Genomic DNA, 21069 nt, shown 5'->3' on the forward strand with positions numbered 1-21069 from the left:
TAAACAATGTAAAACTTGCTGACCAGGGGTTTATACTGTGAAGCTCTTGGGACAGAAACAGCCTGAGACACCCAGAATTAAAAACTGCACAAGTAAAGAATGGCTTCCTTTATTGAACTGCTTCTGCAGAGACCCTCTGGAACAAGTGTGTATGGTAGCTTCAAGTGAACAAAACATACATTACAATTTTCAATCCGCTACATCCCTTCCCTTCTTAGTAAATGAGAGACATGGGGTGGGATTTTATGACAGTGGGAGTTTACGGTCCTGCCAAAGTCAATGGAGTTTGGAATGGCGCGCCGCATTTAACGGTTCCGTTCCCACAGCGCTGGGGCCGTAAAAATCTGGCCATAGCGTTTCAGTGATTTGTTTCCAAAGTATAAACAATAAATTTAAACATAACTTGAACATTCAACTTAGTACGTATTCTAACTTTTGTATTAACAACAATACAATGCGTTACAAATGGGAGAAAGAGGCAAACTGAACTCCTTTATTTTTTGACCATCTGCACAGAAGTCGAGGTGTTTTTAATTATTTTAAAAATGGGCTGTGGTATGTTTCCCCAAACCCTCAGTTTGTGAAGTCCAATTTCTATGAGGGTCACAATGACTTCCTTTTAGTTAATGATTAAATCAGAAGGTTAGTTTATTCACACATTCAAAGCTGTGGTGATTATCACACACACACGAAGGGAGATAGAAAAGAGGAGTTTTTCAACTATGAATAACTTAACCATTTCTGTGGATCTTTTACTGTTATCAGTTGATGTGGTCTGCAGAGTCCAGGAAGTCAAAGTCCAGGCGGGGTTGTGCGGAGGAGGTGGGGGGGTGGGGTGGGGGGTGGGGGTGGGACTTTTCCATCTTGGAGAAGTTCCAGTTGAGGCGACTTCCTGGCTGAAGACAGCAGCACAGAGTTTCTTTAAAATGAATGGCAATGCAGCAAGATGAGATTGCTGTACATAGGTTTGGCTGGCTTGGCTGTTGATGATTAGAAGCTTTAGTTTAACTAGGCTTCAATGAGATAAGACTTGTCACTGGTTGCTTTGTCAGCCTGGAGCCCTGCTGTTGAATCTTGAAGGTTAGAGCTCCATCAGCAGTGTTACTTATGACTCGCGAAATGTAGTATTTGAAGTTTTCAAAGGCCAGAAGCTTGGATCATGTAATGTGGCCCATTATATGATCCAAGTTAATGAACAGTTTCTGTGCCTCTGGTCAAATCCATTATCTGCCTTATGAGATAAAAGGTGGCTGTTAGCCCCTCAGTATGGGTAACAAGTTTCAGTGGCTCTCCCTTTGTTATAATTTAGGCTGGAGAGACTGACTGGGTGCTGCTCCCTGATTTTGTTTATTGTCATGTCCTCTCAAAGAGAGATGTGAGCTTCCACACTGATGAGGGTTGTTTTTGTCTTTAACTGCTGTTTGGAAAATTCCAGAAACTGTGGCCAATCTTGAGTCATGTGACCTGTAGCAGCCATCCTTTTGCTCAGCTGAGTCCATTATAAGTAAGGTTTGATTTCGAACAGTTTATGATCCCTTTCATGCCTTAGGGACATGTCAAATGAGATGAAAAGTTTGTTTACCAGCTGAACATAGTTCACTTTGTAACATACGCCAAAACTTTTCCCTCATTGGGCGGGCTCGGCTGGATCGGATGGGGACGGTTGGGAAGCCAACCATTGCTGGTGATCGACTCTGCACCGCGATTTCACATGGCAGGCCAATTAAGGCTCACCCTGCGTGGATTGCGAGCGGCAGTGCTGAGCACTACCTGTACGGGTGAAGGGAGGAGGGAGAGCCAGATCTAGCACACAAAAGAGCATTTCAATCTGCCTCAGGGAGATTGAAGCGCTTTTAAAAAAAATTTACTAAATCAGTAAAAATTTTAAATAACATATCCCCTCTCTGTCACATGAGAGGGGACATGTTTTTAATCCCAAAATAAAGTTTTTATTTAATGTCTATTTGCTTTCGGAAACATCGTCCTGCTCGTGGATGAGGTTTCCTAAAAAATGTTAAAGGCCGCTTGGACTTTTCACCTGCCCGCCAACTGTTAGGACAGCATAAATTTGATATTAAATAGATTGTTAATGGACTTAATATGCCTTTCGATTATTGGCGGGTGCGCAGCCGACTCTGGCGTGTGTCCGCCGAACGAAATATCGCGCGAGTGTGCGATGACGTCGGGACGCGCGCCCGATGTCATCGCGCATCATTTTACGCTCGGGCGTGTCGAGCGCGTGCCTCCACACCGAACGTAAAATTCTGCCCATAATCCCTCGAGTATGGTGGACATTTTTGAGTAGGATATGGTCTAACTTCAGGTGCAAGCTTATTTAACTTATGCTGTCCATCTGAGATGTCAATGTTGGAATCAGATTCAATGCTTACGAATGGAGTTCTCAGTGAAGAATGATGCATTTCATGTGATGATTTGCATTTAGCAGTGATAATTGATCCTTTTGTATTGGTCACAACAAATAGCTGAATGTCTTAAGGGGTTGTTTACTGTCCAACATGACCACCATGTTTCACAAGCACTATATAAATTTCCTGTTTCACTCTTTATGTATCATTTTTTTCCAAGAAACACATAAACCTTTCAACTTCCCCATTAGCTCTTGGCCAACAGGGTATGGATTTTTCGATAAGTGAAACCTAGATAGGTGAATTTGCAAGCAGGCTCATCACTGTCGAATGGGGGTCCATTGTCACATCTCACCATTTGAGGGATTCCAAACGGTCAAAATCTGGTCAAGCTTTGGGGTGACTGCTTTTGTTGAAGTAGACAAAACGATTTCCACAACTGGGAATCTGCTGTAGTTGTGAGTAACAGCAAACATGTCTCCACCAGAGGAAAAATCTGCAAAATCAATGCTAACTTCAATCATGGACCTGCAAGTAATTCAGACATCTCGATAGGATCACGAAAAATTTGATGTTGTGGTTCCTGGACATGGCAAACACTGTTCTACGACGTGGTCAATTCCTGGGAACCATATGTTTTCCCTAAGGTGTTGTTTGGTTTTGACAATTCCCTGATAATCTTCAGGTGCGATATCGGAAACTGATTCCATCCATGATTGTGAAATGACAAAGCAGTTGCTGCGTAACAAGGGGCAGAATATTACGCTGATCGGGCAGGCGAGTGTCCCGACCTGATCTGGCGTGCAATCGCGTGAGATGATGTCGGGCGAGACGTCCCGATGTCATCCCACGTGATATTTAGGTTGGCGGGCACGCGCAAAAGTCGGCAGCGCAACCACCGACATTTAGGAGACCTCTTAAAGCCATTAAAGTAACAATTAGTAATTTTTCGCTGCCCGTCCAACGTTATGGTTGGTGGGCGGGTGAATCTGCCAGGCGGGCTTTGCCTTTTCGATGAAATCTTGTCCAACGGCGGGATGAGGTTTCCGGTTTTTATTTTTAAAACAGTGTTTGGAGAGAATTTTCATCATCTATATTCCCACGTGAGTGAATCTGATGTGTGGACATTTTTATTTTCTGCAGTTTCAGATCTTTATTGATTGGTTTGAAATTCTTCGTTGTGCGCTCCCCCCATGCCTGTGCAGACTTCAGCGCTCGCCCTCCTCCTGTCCCCCACTCCGTCAGCACTGAGCCTTTCACTGCACATTTCACGCTGGCTGAACGTTAATTGGCTCCCGGGCCTGTCAAGCGTGACCACCCGCCCACCCGAAAATTCTACCCCATGTGTTTGAGTATATTTCTCTCTCTGTTTGTGAATAACATTGCTCCAATTGTGTTAGCAACCCACATGCCATTGCATCAATTGACGCATTCCCTGCCTTGTCTTTATGCAAGAGAATTGCACCTAAGCTATCCGGAATTGCACAGTCAACTAGCTGGGTGGTTTTCTCAGTGTCAAAACAGGAAATTGTGCAACTTGCTGCCAACCATGTTTGATCTGGTGTACAGCCTGTGTTTGTGACGTAGTCCATCCCCATTTGATGGTCTCCTTTTGTCAGATCGCACAGGGGGCGCAGATTGCACAGTGAGGTCGGGAATGAAGTGACTACAAGATGTAATGAGTCCCGGCAGACTCCAGACTTCCTGCATGTTTTTAGAATCTGCAGCATTTGCAATGACTTTAACTTTCCATGGAGCAGGTGATATTTCTTCACCGCTGAGCCCATGGCTGAAGGACCTGGTTGCGCTGTCATTGAACAAGCATTTGTTTCCCTGCAGGACAAACTGAATCATGTGTTGAAATGAGTTAGCAGCTGAACTGACTCAAGTTGAGCCTCTTGTATCAACAAAGTCCAATGTGAGTGGAGAAAACTGCACAATACCTCTATTCTTCTGCAAGCTTAATTTGATAGTAGCCTGCATTGAGGTCAAGTTTAGCGAAATGTTTTGTGCTTTCTCTATGAAGCCATTGATTGTCAGTGTCAAGCGTGTTTCTTGTTGGATGGCTTGATTTGCTGACCACGCATCAACACAGCTTCTAATCTGGTTCTTACTCTTGTGCTTCTTGGCAACTTCTCTGGGCCAGACCAAAGGGATAGGTTTGTCTCCAACTTTCTCAATAATGTCAAGGTCAAGTAGATGTTGGCGTTTCTCCTCTGTCTGCTTCCTGACATGAAATGGTATTCATCACTGTTGATGTGCGACTGGAGGCATATTGGGGTCTACATGCAACGTGCATGTAACACTTTTCAGTTTGCTGATACCAGTAAAGTGGTCAGCATACAATTCAAGGATGTAGTTGGTATGTGTAGGAATTGTGTATGTGACAGCAATCATATGCAGATCTGTTGCTGTGTGAAAACTGATCAGCTTGTCACCTTGTCTAGATATCACAAAATACAGCATTCATTCTGGTGCCTTGATATGAGATTGATGTTTCAAAAACATGAGGATCTTCAGTGGTTTGTCAGTATTGTAAAGGGAAAGTTTTTCATTTCCCTAGCTTGCAGAGAATGGGGCAATCCTGAAATTTGTTGAACGTTTTGTCTGCTATGATAACATTTTGTCATGGGACAACAGTTTGTCTCCCTCACAACATTTAAGAAGTATTTAGATGAGTACTTGACACACCATAGCATACAGGGCTACAGGCCAAGTGCTGGAAAATGGGATTAGAATAGATGGTGTTTGATGGCCAACATGGACACGATGGGCTGAAGGGCCTGTTCCTGTGCTGTATAACTGTATGTGTATGACAATGACAGGTGCTCCTGTATCTATGAGAGCATCTACTTCCGAGCAGCCAATGGCCACTGTCACATGTGGCTGTTTGTTACGCTCGAAAGGGAGCACAAAAGTATGTTCAGGGTCATCCACCTCTACATTGGCTACATCCTCTTGGCATTTTGCTGTGGTACGCGTACGGGGCACACTTCTGTTGTTATTGGCCTTAGTAGTTGATTCTGTTGATGAAAGACAAACACGATCAAAGTGGTTGGGTTTCGCACAAACTTTACACTATTTACCAATGGCAGGATACTGTGTCCAGTGTGGGTAAGCACCACCATAGTGGAAACATTGTTTGGACTAATCGCAGCTCTGTTTGTGAAGCTGTTGTTGTTGTTTTGCAGATGGTTTCCTGGCAGGTGAGCAATGAACGGTGTTCACAGGAGTTGAACTTGGAGTGTGGTAGTTACTTCTGGCAGCCTTAACTTCAGCAGATCTGGACTCTGAAAGCAACATTTTTTTTATTCATTCATGGAATTTGGGCTTCACTGGCTGGGCCAGCATTTATTGCCCAGCCCTAGTTACCCTTGAGAAGGTGGTGGTGAGCTGCCTCCTTGAACCACTGCAGTCCATGTGGTGTAGGTACACCCACAGTGCTGTTTGGGTTGGAGTTCCACGATTTTGACTCAGCGACAGTGAAGGAACGGCAATATATTTCCAAGTCATGATGGTGAGTGACTTGAAGGGGAACTTCCAGATGGTGGTATTCCCGTGTGTCTGCTGCCCTTGTCCTTCTAAATGGATTTGGAAGGTGATGTCTAAGGAGGCTTGGTGAGTTCCTGCAGTGCATCTTGTAGATGGTACACACTCCTGCCACTGTGTGTTGGTGGTGGAGGGAGTGAATGTTTGTGGAATGGGTGCCGATCAATTGGGCTGTTTTGTCCTGAATGGTGTCAAACTTATTGAGTGTTGGAGTTGCACTCATCCAGGCAAGTGGGGAGTATTCCATCACACTCCTGACTTGTGCTTTGTAGATAGTGGACAGGCTTTGGGGAGTCAGGAGGTGAGTTACTCGCTGCAAGATTCCTAGTCTCTGACCTGCTCTTGTAGCCTGGTGGAACCCAAACTGAATGTAAGTGAGCAGGTAATTGCTAAGGAAGTGCTGCTTGATAGCACTGTTGATGGCTCCTTCCATCACTTTACTGATGTTTGATTGGACTGATGGGGTGGTAATTGGATGGTTTGGATTTGTCCTGCATTTTGTATACGGGACGCACCTGGGCAATTTTCCACATTTCCGAGTAGACATTGTAGCTGTGCTGACGAAAAGTGACCTTGCTAACTCCAACATCTCTGACAGCTTTCTGTCTTTCTGGAATGCTTTTCGGTGTAGTTGACTAGAGAGACCAGCTTTGATGACTTGATCCTGTTCAACATCACCAAAGTCACATTTGGTTGCCAGTTGCATCAATCTTGTGCAATAATGGGCAATTGTCTTGTTTACTTCTTGCTTAGTGTGTCAGAAGACAATTGTTTCGAATATTGAGTGTGAACTAAGTTATTAGAGCATATTTTTTCTGAGTCGTAGTCATTTTGCTCAGGTGCAAGTGTCCCAACAGTAGCTTCCAATTCTTCACCATCATAGTGGAAGAGTAAGGCCTTTTTTTCTGTCATCTGTCATTGCATAACTTCCCATCACTCCTTTTAAAATGCCGTAACCAGTTTTGCCGACTTGAGAATACAGATGGTGTCAATGGATGCACATCGAGAGGTCATAGCCTGGGCAAGGACAATGCCATATTCATCAGTTAAGCAGTGATGAAACTTCTCTTTATGCTCTGAGATTAATTTTTTTTTGATCAAGTTGGTTATTTTAGCATGATCTGTGTGTTTGTTCCAAACCTGTTGCATTTAACACAACCTGAGTATCTCTGCGTCTCCAACTTAAAATGCTATCTTGTCTGCAGAAAGTAGGCAAAACCTAAAAAGGTTCATACCTGAGAACAAAGCTTTTTATTTTGCATTACACACATCGTCACTGTGAAGTTCTTGGGACAGAAACACCCCGAGGTGTCCAGAATTTAAAACTAGGTGATGGGCAGCAAATTGCTTCAGTGAAATTGCTGTATTCAAGCTGTGGTTAAAACATTATTGAATTCGGATAAGTTTTGGTCACAGTAAACGTCAATATCTAGGTTCTGAAACTCCCAGTGAGTAATTTAACAGAATGCTGGTATGCATGTGCACTCATTTGCTGCATTTGATCTTCATATTTGCTGCTAAGTTTCATTATTTCATTACAGAGGTTAAATAGATACATTTGTTTGGGATACTGCAATGGGAGGTATTTACCAATAATGAAAGCCCTGTAACCACTTTGGATTTCACATTAAATCATCATACGTAAATGGGATTTGGGGGGTGACCCCAAATGATCACCCCAAACCTCATTTACGTACTGGGACCTTGCTATGCACAAATTGGCTGTTGTTTTTCTCCACATTACAACAGTGACTACACTTCAAAAACTAGTTCAATGGCTGTAAAGTGCTGTGAAACATCCTGAGGTCATGAAATGTGCTGAATAAATATAACTTTTTTTTGTTTTCTTTAAAGCTGAGATCACTTGGCACCATCACTAAACATACAGTGTTGTATGTTACTCTGAGGAAGAATCAAGCATAAAGTTAGAATAAACATTTGTGGGTTCAAATTTCACGGGTCCTGTCTGTTATTTGAAGCTTTCTTTTTTTGGAAAAGTATACTTCATTCATAAAATATCTGAAAGAACATTACAAAACATTTCAAAATGACCGTCGCAAAATGTGCAATCATATTCAACTTTTACACGTGGATCACGAGGTGCTTCAATACAATCAATGAACATTACGGTCATTTCAATATGGTCATTACAGGCAGTCAGACATTGCAATGGTGTTGGAGTTATCAACATAGATCATGTTGCACTCTGAGGCACTTCAATGCAGTTATGATACATTTAGTATTCAATTACTTGAGACTCTCACATCTGGCAGACTGTCAGGAAACCACAAGTGGTTTGGCAGTAGCTGAAGGGAAATTATGGACTCAGCTTTGGGGTTTTCCAATTCTCTGCCTGCTGTTTGTGAAACCCACCCCAGTGATTTGGCACCTGGGAACGTGCAATGTGGACACTCATGGAATTGTGTAGTGGCAATGTGAACTCGTGGATGTTACACTTCTGTCAACAACATAACAAGTCTCCTTAGGCTGTTTCTCTGTACGTTCATCAGCTGTATCATTGGCAGTGAAGTGTTGATGGTTCATATAAGCAAGGCACATAGATCATGAACTCTCTCCTCCTTCCCCACCCCTTTTCCAATCCCCCCTTTTTCCTATAATTTATATACATTTTTCTTTTCCCACCTATTTCCATTATTTTTAAATGTATTTCCATCTATTGTTTTATCTCTAACTTTTAGCCTATTTCAATCCCTTCCCCCAACCCCAACCCACTAGGGCTATCTGTCCCTTGCTCATCCTGCTTTCCACCCTTAATGTCCCCATTAGCACATTTCTTAGCTAATATCGCCACCGTCAACACCCCTTTGTCCTTTTGTCTATGACATCTTTTGGCAATCTCCACCTGTCACTGGCCCTCTATCCAGCTCTACCTGTCCCACCCCCCCTCAAACTAGCTTATATTTCACCTCTTTTCTATTTTTCCTTAGTTCTGATGAAGAGTCATTCAGACTCGAAACGTTAACTGTATTCCTCTCCGCAGATGCTGTCAGACCTGCTGAGAATTGGATTCACTGAAAGGGAAAAATTTACAGGACTACGGGGATAAGGCAGGGGAATAGCACTAGTTTAACCCTTCTTGCAGAGGGGCAGCACAAGCACAGAATTATCTCCTGTGCTGCAACCATTCTATGATAAGCAGCAACTTGGCCAGTCGCCTGTTTCCTCAAAACTGTTCGCAACAGGGAGTCAATCTTACAGGGGAGAGAATGGGAATGTAGAATAGATTACAATCCTTCAGCGAGGGGGCATGTGTGAATACTTGATGTTTTCACTCTGGATTAATTCTCTAGACTATGTAACATGAGCCACATTAAAAGATAGAAAACAAAATATCGAGGAGGTTTACAGCTTTGGCCCATTCTGGGAGCACATATTGGATTAAAATTGAAGGTGAAATTGGTCCAATGGTCTTTTCCATCCACTAAAATGGAAAAGATTTTGAGGCACAGTGTAAAACAGGAAGCTGGTTAACCATTGGCCCATTCATGCACCTACCCAAGACCAATTTCCCTCCCCCAACTTTTCTAAATATTGTAAAGATTTGTGTAAGCTTGTGCAACCTCCAGATGTTCTCTCCCTTCATCTAAAGGCTCAGAGCGATGGGTTGCCTCCATTAGAGCTCTGTGTTCCTCTATTCTTCCCCGCCTGATTTTCCTGTATGTGTTACACACAGACAATTCCATAGTTCCAGGCGGAGGAACACAGGGATCTTCTCCCATGAATTTATGGCCATGCTCACATTCGGCCTTGTACAAAGCACCATTTTGTCCAGATAACTAATGGGCAATATCATTGATAACTAGTGTCATTTCTAAATCACGGGAGGCAGTTCTTATTTCTGTTGGAACAAACTTTCAGTTTTTCCATTCCACTTGTATAGTATCACCCCTTTGTAAGTAGATCCTATACAGAGCTAACTTAATCAGGGTCTACTCCAGTCTCAACCATTCTGGGACTTGAGTCACACTCTGTGCTATTTTCCATCCATTGATAACCAGCCCTCTGTATTGTGACTCTCAGTAGAGGAGGCTCTCTCTCAGGAAACTTCAGTGATGAACATGTGTCTGTAACATGTTTTAACTGGTGTGTTTTGATCGTATCTAAAGAATCACAGGAATGTCTGCAATAAAACCGGCTTTATGTTTCTTCCCACATTGACTCTTTCCCTAAGTGTCAGCTGTGCCTCAGTTTGCAGCACTCTCACCTCTGAGTCAGATAGAAGCTGTGGGTTCAAGTCACCCTCCAGAGACCTGAGCACATAATCCAGGCTGACAGTCCAGTGCAATGTTGAGGGAATGCTGCATTGTTGGAGTTGCCACCTCTCGGGTGAGATATTAAACTAGCCTCTCAAGCTGGAAAGGAAAAGTTCCCATGAGACAGAGAAGAGCAGGGGATTTCTCCCCTGTGTTCTTGTCAATCACCGGGCAGCCAGCATTACCGAAAACAAATGATCATGGCCGCATTTCTGTTTATGGGATCCTGCTGTGTGCAAATTAGCTGCTATGTTTCCTACATTCCAACTAGCGACTGCACTTCAAAGCTATTTCATTGGCTGAGAAGCGCTTCGGGACATCCTGATGGCGGGAAAGGCGCTATGTAAATGCAAGTTTATTTCCTTTTTTTTTGTCTTTAGGTACGTTCACTGAGTTTCTCTCATGCTCATGTGAATTGATTGAATTTTTTAAACTGACGCAGGCGACATCGAAACACACCGCCCATTCTTTGCTGCCGTGACAACTCAGCGGCTTTGCTCGTTTCAAAGAGCACGAAGAGGCAATGGCGTGCAGTTAGAATTGAAGCCACATGTAGACCAGACTGGGCAGAGTTAGCAGATTCACTCCCCTGAAAGCCATCAGGGAAGCACTTAGCCTGTGGCAACAATTGGCAGCTTTCATGTCATTTTCTCTGAAGCCATCTGTTCTATATTACTTGTGCTTTTCAAAAAAATTGTCGGCATTCCACTAGAGCAGAATGTAATCGTTGTTGCGATCGGCCGCAGGATTGACCTTTTCTGCAGTATCTTGTATTGAATTAATGCTGCTTGGAGAGAGGGCCCAGTCAAGGCACCTGCCAACAAATCTAACATGCACTAAAATATTAATTTACATGCTCCTTGATAAGTTAGTTCTATCTAACGTTGAGCCTTTAACAAAAGTATATACTTCCTGTAAATTTATCGGGAAAGAAAGAGGCGGATCAATTTCACCCCGATCCCTTTGTCCTGTAGGGTGTAACTATGCTACATTGTTTGCAGTGATTTGAGGTGATTTGAGTTAACAATGAAGAGTTGGTCCGATTCTGGAGACTTCTCTGACCTGACTCCGAAGGGGAGGAGTGGGTAAACGCCCCTGTAAATGGGTGGATTCAATTCACTTGGGTGTTGACACTGCAGTCCGACTTCAGTGCACTGCCAAGTGGGTTTACAAAGACGTTGGGCATTGGAGAGGGGTCTCCACTGATCTGGGTGGTGCTGATGATGGCAGGGGTTTCCCTCGAGCCCAGGTGGCAGGGGCCTCTCCTGAACCTGGAGGAGGGTTCTCCATCAGCCCTGGTAAGAGGGGGGGGTTTTGCTTGGGCCTATTGAGAGGGGGCCTCCCTTGGATCTGGTATATGAGTTTGCCTTGGATTTGGCGGTAACAGCTTCCTCGAAGCTGGCTCAGGGATTAGCAATGGGCCTATGATTAAAAGCAGAAGATACAGGATATACTCAGGAGACCAGGCAGCAACGGTGGGGAGAGGAACAAGCCGGAATTTCCTGCTGATCAATTTATTTCAAAAATTGGTAAGCATTTCTTCAGGAGTCTGCATTCTGGTGTGATCTTTTGGGAAGCAGCCTCCAAAATGGCCACCTCCACTTCCACCCAATTAAGGACAGCGGGTGCTGTAAGCTCATTCAGTGGGACTGTAGATGTGGTCGGCTCTAACAGGAGAGATGGGCAATGCTAAGGCAGTTAGGGGACTGTGAATGCACCTCGAAATAGGAAGCATGACTGAAACGCAGAAAAAAAAATGAAGCCCGCTAGGGCCATTGGAGTTTGGGGAAGCCGCTCCAGAAGATTGGTGTTGGCCGAGGGAAGATCTGTGATACGATGGAGGGCAGGAGAGATTAAATGACAAAAAGTTTTGTGGCCCACGGCCAAAGGGGGTGTGTGGGACAAATAAAGAAATGAGTTTGTTTCGAAGAAGTGTGAATGGCAAAATGATGCGGAGCTGCCACCTGAAGGTGCAAAAAAAGAAGAGAGGAAAACAACCAGCAAAAAAATGAAACAAAATGGAGGTAGGAGTTAGGGCCTGAAATTGTTGAACCCGGAAGGCTGTCGAGCCCCTAATCAAAAGATGAGGAGCTGTACCTCGAATTTACATTGCGTATTATTAAAACACTGCAGGAGGTAGAGAGCAGAGATGTCAAAAAGGGGTTAAGGTGGAGAATTACAAAGATAGGCAAGTGGAAACTCGGAGTCAGGCTTGGCATCACTCGACCTGTGGATGGGCTTCCCAGTTTAGAGGTTATTGACCTGAAACATTGGGTGAAATTTAATGTTCTCGCCTGGGTTAAATTCCGCCCATTTATTCTGTTCTTGTTTTCACGGATGCTGCCAAGCCTGTTGAACATTTCTAACATTTCCTGTTTTGATTTCAGACATTCAGCATCCACAGTATTTTGCTTTTGAATTAACACAAGAGCTCCTGTGCGTTCTTGGCCCAAAGAGCATGTTTTTTGGCATTTGGACAGTCCTGTCTGCACTCTCAAGAGTAAGTAAAACCATCCAGGAGTGGACCTATGCCAATGGCTGTAAACATCCAGACACAGTTATGTCCTATTTCCAACCATCAGAGTAGCCTTCACTGCCAAACAGTATAACTTGGATACTGCAGCTGAGTGCGGTAGACACTTGCCTCACATTATTCATGGCAATATAAATTTTGGGTCTCGAGATCACTAGAGGGGCCGACTTTACGATGGACACTGCCAAAGGGGAGCCTCAGCCACTCTTCACGTATATGGGGGTGCACTGGCGACATACCTGCCATTTCAGCCTCTGGGTGAGGGATGCCTTTAGTTGGGCACTTAATAAAATTGGCTGTCATTTGTAAATTTCTTCCAGAAGTTCCTAACCACACGTTATGTTGGTTTGGATTCTCATTGGTGCCTCCACTTATGGCTGGTGTAAGTGAGCTTGTGGCGCTCCTTCGCTCTACTGCTCTAATGTGTGGTTCATTGAGTGGCTGGTTTGCCCCATGACTGTGATACCAGTATGGCCTGCAGCCTGTCCAACCTAGAGACCACCACTGTTACCAGTTATCAGCTGTCCATTGCTGAATGTGTAATTCACCTACTCATACATAGACCTTTTGTAAAGTAGGTTACAGTGAATTTCAAAATACTTTGAAGCTCTTGTTCATTCCTCTGTAACATCGCTGAGGCAAAGCGAGTGTTTGTTTCTGGTCCTGTTAAATAGTAACACACTGCTTCTTCCTGCCACCTTCACTGCTCTCTGCACTGTGATTCTTGATTCTGTGATTCCTGGATCCTGATTAAAGGTCCATGTATATAAAATATTCTTTATTTATGTGAAAATGATCAGTTAGGATGAGACAAGCCAGTATGTTGCAGGGTAATCGGAAAAGACTGAGTAACTTAGTCAATACATACTAAGCTGCTTTACATAGACCACCCAGCACGTGTGGTCCTGGGTCACACACAACTCTCTATCAGGTGCAGGTAAGCTTGTTGGATTTTGTAGGTAGTGTCAGTTACTGGTCCTCCCATAGCTGAGAAAAACACAGATCTCTGTGGCTCCTAAATTCACATCATGATATTCCATCACAGCATCAGCACAAGCATCCCTAGTAATAATGACATCACAATGTCCGTATGTAATTTCCTGGTCATAATGACATCACAATGGCAGTCTGTACATGCCGAGTAACAATGACATCACAATGGCAGCACGTACTCTTTGAAGCAATGTTTTGTCATTGGCTCCATATCCTGGAATTTCCCCACCCAACACCACCATGGGATCTCCATCAGAACACAGCCACTTATGTTACAATCCCAACTGATGTTAACACTGAACAAGTCAGATCCCAGAGTGAAACATGACTTGATAGATCCTAGCTTTATTATTTTTTTAGAAACTGTGAAGCAAAGTTAATGCACAAATTCACAGCAGTCTACTGATGAGCTTTTAACACAGATTAAAACATTTATTTAACAAGAAAAATGAGCTATATTGCACCGACAAAAAGATTGGAAAGATCTCAATACAAACACAAGAATATGAGTCAAATATTCACTATTGCTTCACTCCACTATATCTTTACAGACATACAAATTAGGAAAGATAAGACACTTTACTATATCTATCTTATACTCTAATTTTCAGGGTAAGTATGTGGTACATGTGAACCAACTGGTGAACTGTGGACAGAAACACTACCCACCAAAGTGACAGATGCGACAGGACCAGATTTTATGGGCTTCTCAACAACTCACCCAGACACTTGTCACACCGTGAGCCAAACAATCTCACTGAAACTCTTTCTCGCTAGGGAATCAGACCTCCACATTCGAAGAACTCGCCTTGGAATTCTCCCCAAATGTTGCTCCCACTTGGATCCACTTCCAGAGTTTTAATCTCACCTTCTGAGATGCCTTCCCCCTGGATCACTGAGTACGCTCAAGCTTCCTGTTCCAAGCAGAACACCACTGCTTCAAAAGGTCCGTAGTAACCAACCTTCGCTGGCCTCCTCAGATCTTCAGGGCTCTCAAACCCGCTTTGCTTCAGATCTGCTCCGCACAGCTCTCTCTTTAACTCAGCCCATTTCTCTGCTCCTTCCTCTTTACTTAACAGGGTCTGTTTCTGGCCTGTCGTTGTCCCTTATCTGGGAGTGTCCCCTGGGACCTCTTTTTGCCCCAGTCCCTGGTTTGGGGACCTCCTTCTTGGTTTGGGACCTTCGACCTGCCCCCCTCCGTGTCCTCCCTGGGACACCTGCCTTCTAATGGCGCTGCAGTTCAGGTCACCTGACCTACAGTTTCACGCTGTTTCACTTCTTTGGTTCTTTACCTTCTGTGTAGGCATATGGCGCCAGCTCCCAGCTTAAAGAACGACAAAAACACCAGCTCCAAATGTATGGCATTTTCCCGGTTGGAGCATGCGGAGAAGGCCCAAGGATCGTTTAAAAAAAAAACCAAAACTGCACATGTGCAGCCATTTCCTGGCTGGTGCATGTATAGAAGTCCCAAGGCCTACTGGGAATTGTAGTTCCTGAACTACGACTGCCAATTCAAAACTAAGGAGCTTGTTACATAGAAATATAGAAAATAGGAGCAGGAGTAGGCCATTCGGCCCTTCGAGCCTTTTCCGTCATTCAATATGATCATGGTTGATCTTCTATCTCAACGCCATACTACCGCACTCTCCACATACCCCTTGATGCATTTAGTGTCTAGAAATCTATCTATTTCCTTCTTAAATATATTCAGTGACTTGGCCTCCACAACCCTCTGTGGTAGAGAATTCCACAGGTTCACCACCCTCTGATTGAAGAAATTTCTCCACACCTCAGTCCAAAATGTCCTACCCCATATCCTGAGATTGTGACCCCTTGTTCTAGACCCTCTGAGCCAGAGGAAGCATCACCCCTGCATCTAGTCCATCCAGCCTTGTCAGAATTTTATACATTTCAATGAGATCCCATTTCATTCTTCTAAACTCCAGTGAATACAGGCCTAGTTGACTCAATCTCTGCTCATATGACAATCCTGCCATCCCAGGGATCAGTCTGGTGAACCTTCACTGCACTCCCTCTATGGCAAGTATATCCTTTCTTAGGTAAGGAGACAAAACTGTACACAGTACTCCAGATGTGGTTTTACCAAGGCCCTGTACAGCTGCAGTAAGACATCCTTGCTCCTCTACTCAAATCCTCTTGCAATGAAGGCCAACATACCATTTGCTTTCCTAACTGCTTGCTGCACCTGCATGCTTGCTTTCAGTGACTGATGTATAAGGACACCCAGGTCCCTTTGTACATCAATATTTCCCAATCTATCACCATTTAAGTAATACTCTGCCATTCTGTTTTTCCTACCGAAGTGGATAACTTCACACTTATCCACATTATACTGCATCTGCCAAGTAGGCAGATTAACCACTCACTCAATTTATCTAAATTGTCTTGAAGCCTCTTTAAATCCTCCCCACCACTCACATTCCCACAAAGTTTCATGTCATCATCAAACTTAAAATTATTACATTTGGTTCCCTCATGGGCCCAAGTACTGATCCCTGTGTTACCCCACTTGTCACTGCCTGCCACTCCAAAAAAGACCCATTTATTCCTACTCTGTTTTCTGTCTGTTAACCAATTCTCAATCCATGCCAATATATTTCCCCTAATCCCATGTGCTTTAATTCTTCACATTAACCTCTTATGTTGGACTTTATCAAAAACTTTCTGAAAATCCACATACACAACCCACTGGTTCTCTCATCTATTCTGCTAGTTATGGCCTCATAAAAACTCCAGTAAGTTTGTCAAACATGATTTCCCTTTCATAAATCCATGTTGACTTGTCTAATCCTGTTGATATTTTCTAAGTGTCCTATTATCACAACCTTTATAATAGACACTAGTATTTTCCCCACTACTGATGTTAGGCTAACCAGTCTGTAATTCCCTGTTTTCCCCTCCCTCCTTTTTTAAATAGTGGAGTTAAATTTGCCCATTCTCCAATCTGCCAGGACTGTTCCAGAATGTATAGAACTTTGGAAGATGACAACCAACGCATCTACTATTTCCATGGCCCCCTCCTTTAGTACCCTGGGGTGTAGATTCTCAGGCCCTGGAGATTTATAGGCTTTCAACCCATTAATTTCTCCATCACTATTGTTTTAGTAATACTAATTTCCTTCAACTCCTCCTTCTCACTAGATCTTTGGCTCCCTAGCATTTCTGGGAAATCATTGGTGTCTTCCTCCATGAAGACAGAACTAAAGTAGTTGTTTAATTGCCCTGCCATTTTCTTGTTCTCTTATAAATTCTCCCATTTCGGACTGCAAAGGACCCACATTTGTCTTCACTAATCTTTTTCCTTCTGCGTACTTATAGAAGATTTTACAGTCCGCTTTTATGTTCCTTGCAAGTTTATTCTCATACTCTAGTTTTCCCTTCTTAATCAGTCTCTTGGTCATCTTTTGAATTCTAAACTGCCCCCAATCCTCAGGCTTGCTAGTTTTTTAGCAACTTTATAGGACTCCTCTTTGGATCCAATACTATCCTTAATTTATTTTGTTAACCATGGTTGGGCTGCTTTTCCTGTTGTGTTTTGGCACCAGAAAGGAATATATAACTGTTGCAACGCATGCATTTGTTCCTTAAATATTAGCCATTGCCTATGTTAATGAAGTTCCCCAATCTATTGTAGCCCAATTCATCCCTCATACCTTCGTAGTTTCCTTTGTTTAGATTTAGGACCCTCGTTTTGGATTGGACTACTTCACTTTCCCTCTTAATGAAGAATTCTGTCAAGTTATGGTCACTGTTCCATAAAGGATCCTGTACAACAAGCTTATTAATTAACCCCTTGTCATTGCACAATACCATACCGAGGACAGCTTGTTCCCTAATTGGTTCCTTGATGTACAGGTCTAAAAAACCATCTCATACACACTGCAGGAATTCATCCACTACAATATTATTGCTAATTTTGTTTGCCAAGTCTATATGTAGATTAAAGTCACCCATGAATACTGTAGCAATTCTTGTTTAAAGCCATCCCCTACCTTACCACTACTGTTTGGAGACCAATAGACAACTCCCACTAATGTTTTTCACCCCTTGGTGCTTCTCAGCTCCACCCAGACTGATGCTACATCTAGATTTTCTGAGCCACTATCCTTTCTCACTATCACACTGATTTCATTCTGAACTAACAACGGCACACCATCTCCTTTCCCTTTTTTGCCTGTCCTTCCTAAATATCGAATACCCTTGGATATTCAGTTCCCAGCCTTGGTCATCCTGCAGTCATGTCTCCGTTATCGTAATCATATCGTACCTGTTTACATCTATTTGCGCTGCTAATTTGTCTAATTTATTGCAAATGCTCCATGCATTTAGATACACTGCCTTTAGACTTGTCTTTATGACATTTTTACATACCTTTTTTTGTACTATGACCCTATTTGCTGCTAGCCCTTGTTTGCTCTGTCTTCCACTTTTGCCTGCTAATTTTCTATCGTTCATTTCTATCATTGTTTCTCTCTCTTGTGTCTCCCCACTCAGATTCCCACCCCCCTGCCACTCTGGTTTAATCCCTCCCCCACAGTACTAGTGAATATCCCTTTGAGGGTATTGATCCCAATCTTGCTGGAGTGCAACTCGTGCAACTTGTACAGGTCCCATCTTCCCCAGAATCAGTCCCATGCCTCGGGAATCTAAATCCCTCCCTCCTATACCATTTCTCCAGCCATGCATTCATCTGGCCCATTCTCCTATTCCTGATTTCGCTAGCACGTGGCACTGGGAGTAATCCTGAGATTACTACCTTTTGAGGTCCTGCTTTTTAATTTATTTCCTAGCTCCCTATATTCTGCTTTCAGGACTTCATCCATCTTTTTACCTATGCTGGCACTGATGTGGACCACAACCTCTGGCTGTTCACCCTCTCTCCCTTCAAAATGTCCTGCAGCCGCTCAGTGACATTCTTGACCTTGGCACCAGGGAGGCAAGATACCATCACATCTGCAGCCATAGAAACGTCTATCTGTTCTCCTTATGATAGAATCCCTTATCATTATTGCTCTCCCACTCTATTTTTCTCCCGTCTTGTGCAGCTGAGCCACTCATGGTGCCACGGAGTTGGCCCTTGCTGCATTCCCCTGAGAAACCATCTCCCCCAGCAGCATTCAAAAAGGAAAATCTGTTAGTGAGGGAGATGGACCCAGGGGACTTCTGCACTACCTGCCTAGTGCTTTTACTGTATCTGGCGATTACCCGTTCCCTTTCTGCCTGTGCACTCTTTACCTGCGGTGTGACCCCTTCACTGTACGTGCTATCCATGGAGATCTCAGCCTTGCAGATGCTCCACAGTGACTCCAGCTGCAGCTCCACATCGGAAATGCAGATTTCAAGTAGCTGCATCTGGAGATGCTTCCTGCACACGTGGTCAACTGACTTCTGACATTACACATGAGGACTTGGCCGAGCTGCCCTGCCATGACCTGCCCTTAAATTACCCCCTTTACTTTTATACCTTCTAGCTTAAGGAATATAAACGACAGTAGAAATACTCACCAGGTCCTACTTACCAAGACTGCCGCTCCTACTGCGCTGGCTCCTGGTCCTACTTTGGTCTCGGGCATGGTTCCCCTTGCTCTTTAAGCCCAACGCACCTCTTGCATTATCAAATGCCAAAAGCAACAAGCGCCTCTTTCGCTTCCTCCCCAAATTCCCTTAATCACCCAACTCCCAGCACTTTATTCTAAGTCATACTCAAGTGCTAAGTCACGCTACGCTGACTGCATTTTTAAACTCCTAACACAAAGTCTAGCTGACCCAGTTACAGAGGGACAGTTTCAGCTGCTTCTTTGATTAATTAAGCCCAACTGCTCATTCAGTAGAGACCTTGTTAAAGCACATGGCTGGGAACTTTAGAATTTAAACTGTAGATTTCAGTAAAATGCTAATTCCCACCAAAATTAGATTTTTGCAAAATTATTTTTAAAAAATTAAGACTCCTTACTTAAGATCCCCCCAGCATCCAGTCCTATACTTAGGCCTGTATGTACCAACCAATCAACTTACGGAACCCCTGTGACATCACTTTTAGATTTTATCTGTAAACTTCCGGCTCTCTCTCTCTCTGTGAACTGCTGCTTCTTATGGGCTTCTTCTGTAGCAAAGTAAGAGCCAGCTATTGGAGGCTGAGGAAAGGTAGAAAATGAAAGGATCACCTTCCCTCTTCCCTAAACTCCCTCACTCACCAAACTCCAACACAGGCACTCTAATGATGCCCAAAGCAGTACTCCAGTGCAGGCAAAAGTAGCAGTTTTTATTCTCCCTGATTCAAACTTCTGAAAACCTGTTTAAGCCAGTTATCTAATTAACTAGCTGCAGCTCCAAGCAGACTTCAACTCAATGCCCCCCCCCAACCAAAAGAACAACTTTTAGTTAATTGCTATATTAAAGACTAGACTTTAGATAGAAATTAACCCTTAAATTAAGTTAACCCTTAAAACTCCCTCACTCACCAAACTCCAACTTAAGCACTCTAATGCAGACCAAAGCAGCACTCCAGTGCTGACCCACTGCACTTGGTAGTATGCAGCTTGAAAGGGAAATGAAAAAAGAGACATGCTTTGACGCTTTTTGTCTTGCACTCAACAGGACAGGTTCACAAGAACACCAGATCTCAAAGGGTGCACCAATTTATACTTCATGAACAGAAGGTGCTGATTGGTTGGCAAGTGGCCTTTGGTCAAGGTGGTTGCCGTGGAGAATGCACCATGAAACAGTTAACTGCCAAGCTTTCATTTAAATTCAAACCAGACAAGTGAACTCTGATTGGTCGAGGTATTGCCATGGGGAATGAATAGTTATCCCCCAAGATTTTGCATAACTGAATAAAGCATAATGTCTGGACATATTCTTTCTGTTTGTTTGCAAAGGATAGGGCACTGTGTATGAATGTAAGTTGTTTCTAGCAGGTGTAAGTGATCCACATTGCAAGCCTGACAGTTAATCCTAAATTGGTTGTTAGTGTAATTCTGATCAAAATCAGGATTGTTTAGCAAGTGCTGTCCAATCATGGAATCACATTTAACGTTGGATACCATGCTCAGTATTTTTCAGATAGCGGGGCTTCCCTTCCCTCCATCCGCAAATGGAGTGTAGCTGAGGACATCGAATACAGACATGGAGTTTGGTGAGAGGGGGAGTTTAAAGTGTTAATTTTGTTCTTAAAATTTGCTCTTAAAAACTAATCTAGTTTGTAAGCAGTAGTAACTGGAAAGTACTTTGTAAGTAGGCTACGTTCTTTTTTCTTGCAGCTTATACAGGGTAAACTTACTCTCCACTGTGAGAGCTGAGTAGTTAATTAGCTAACTGGTCGAATCTGGTTACT

This window comes from Cetorhinus maximus, chromosome 21 (assembly GCF_964194155.1).
Source record: "Cetorhinus maximus chromosome 21, sCetMax3.hap1.1, whole genome shotgun sequence".
NCBI lineage: Eukaryota > Metazoa > Chordata > Chondrichthyes > Lamniformes > Cetorhinidae > Cetorhinus > Cetorhinus maximus.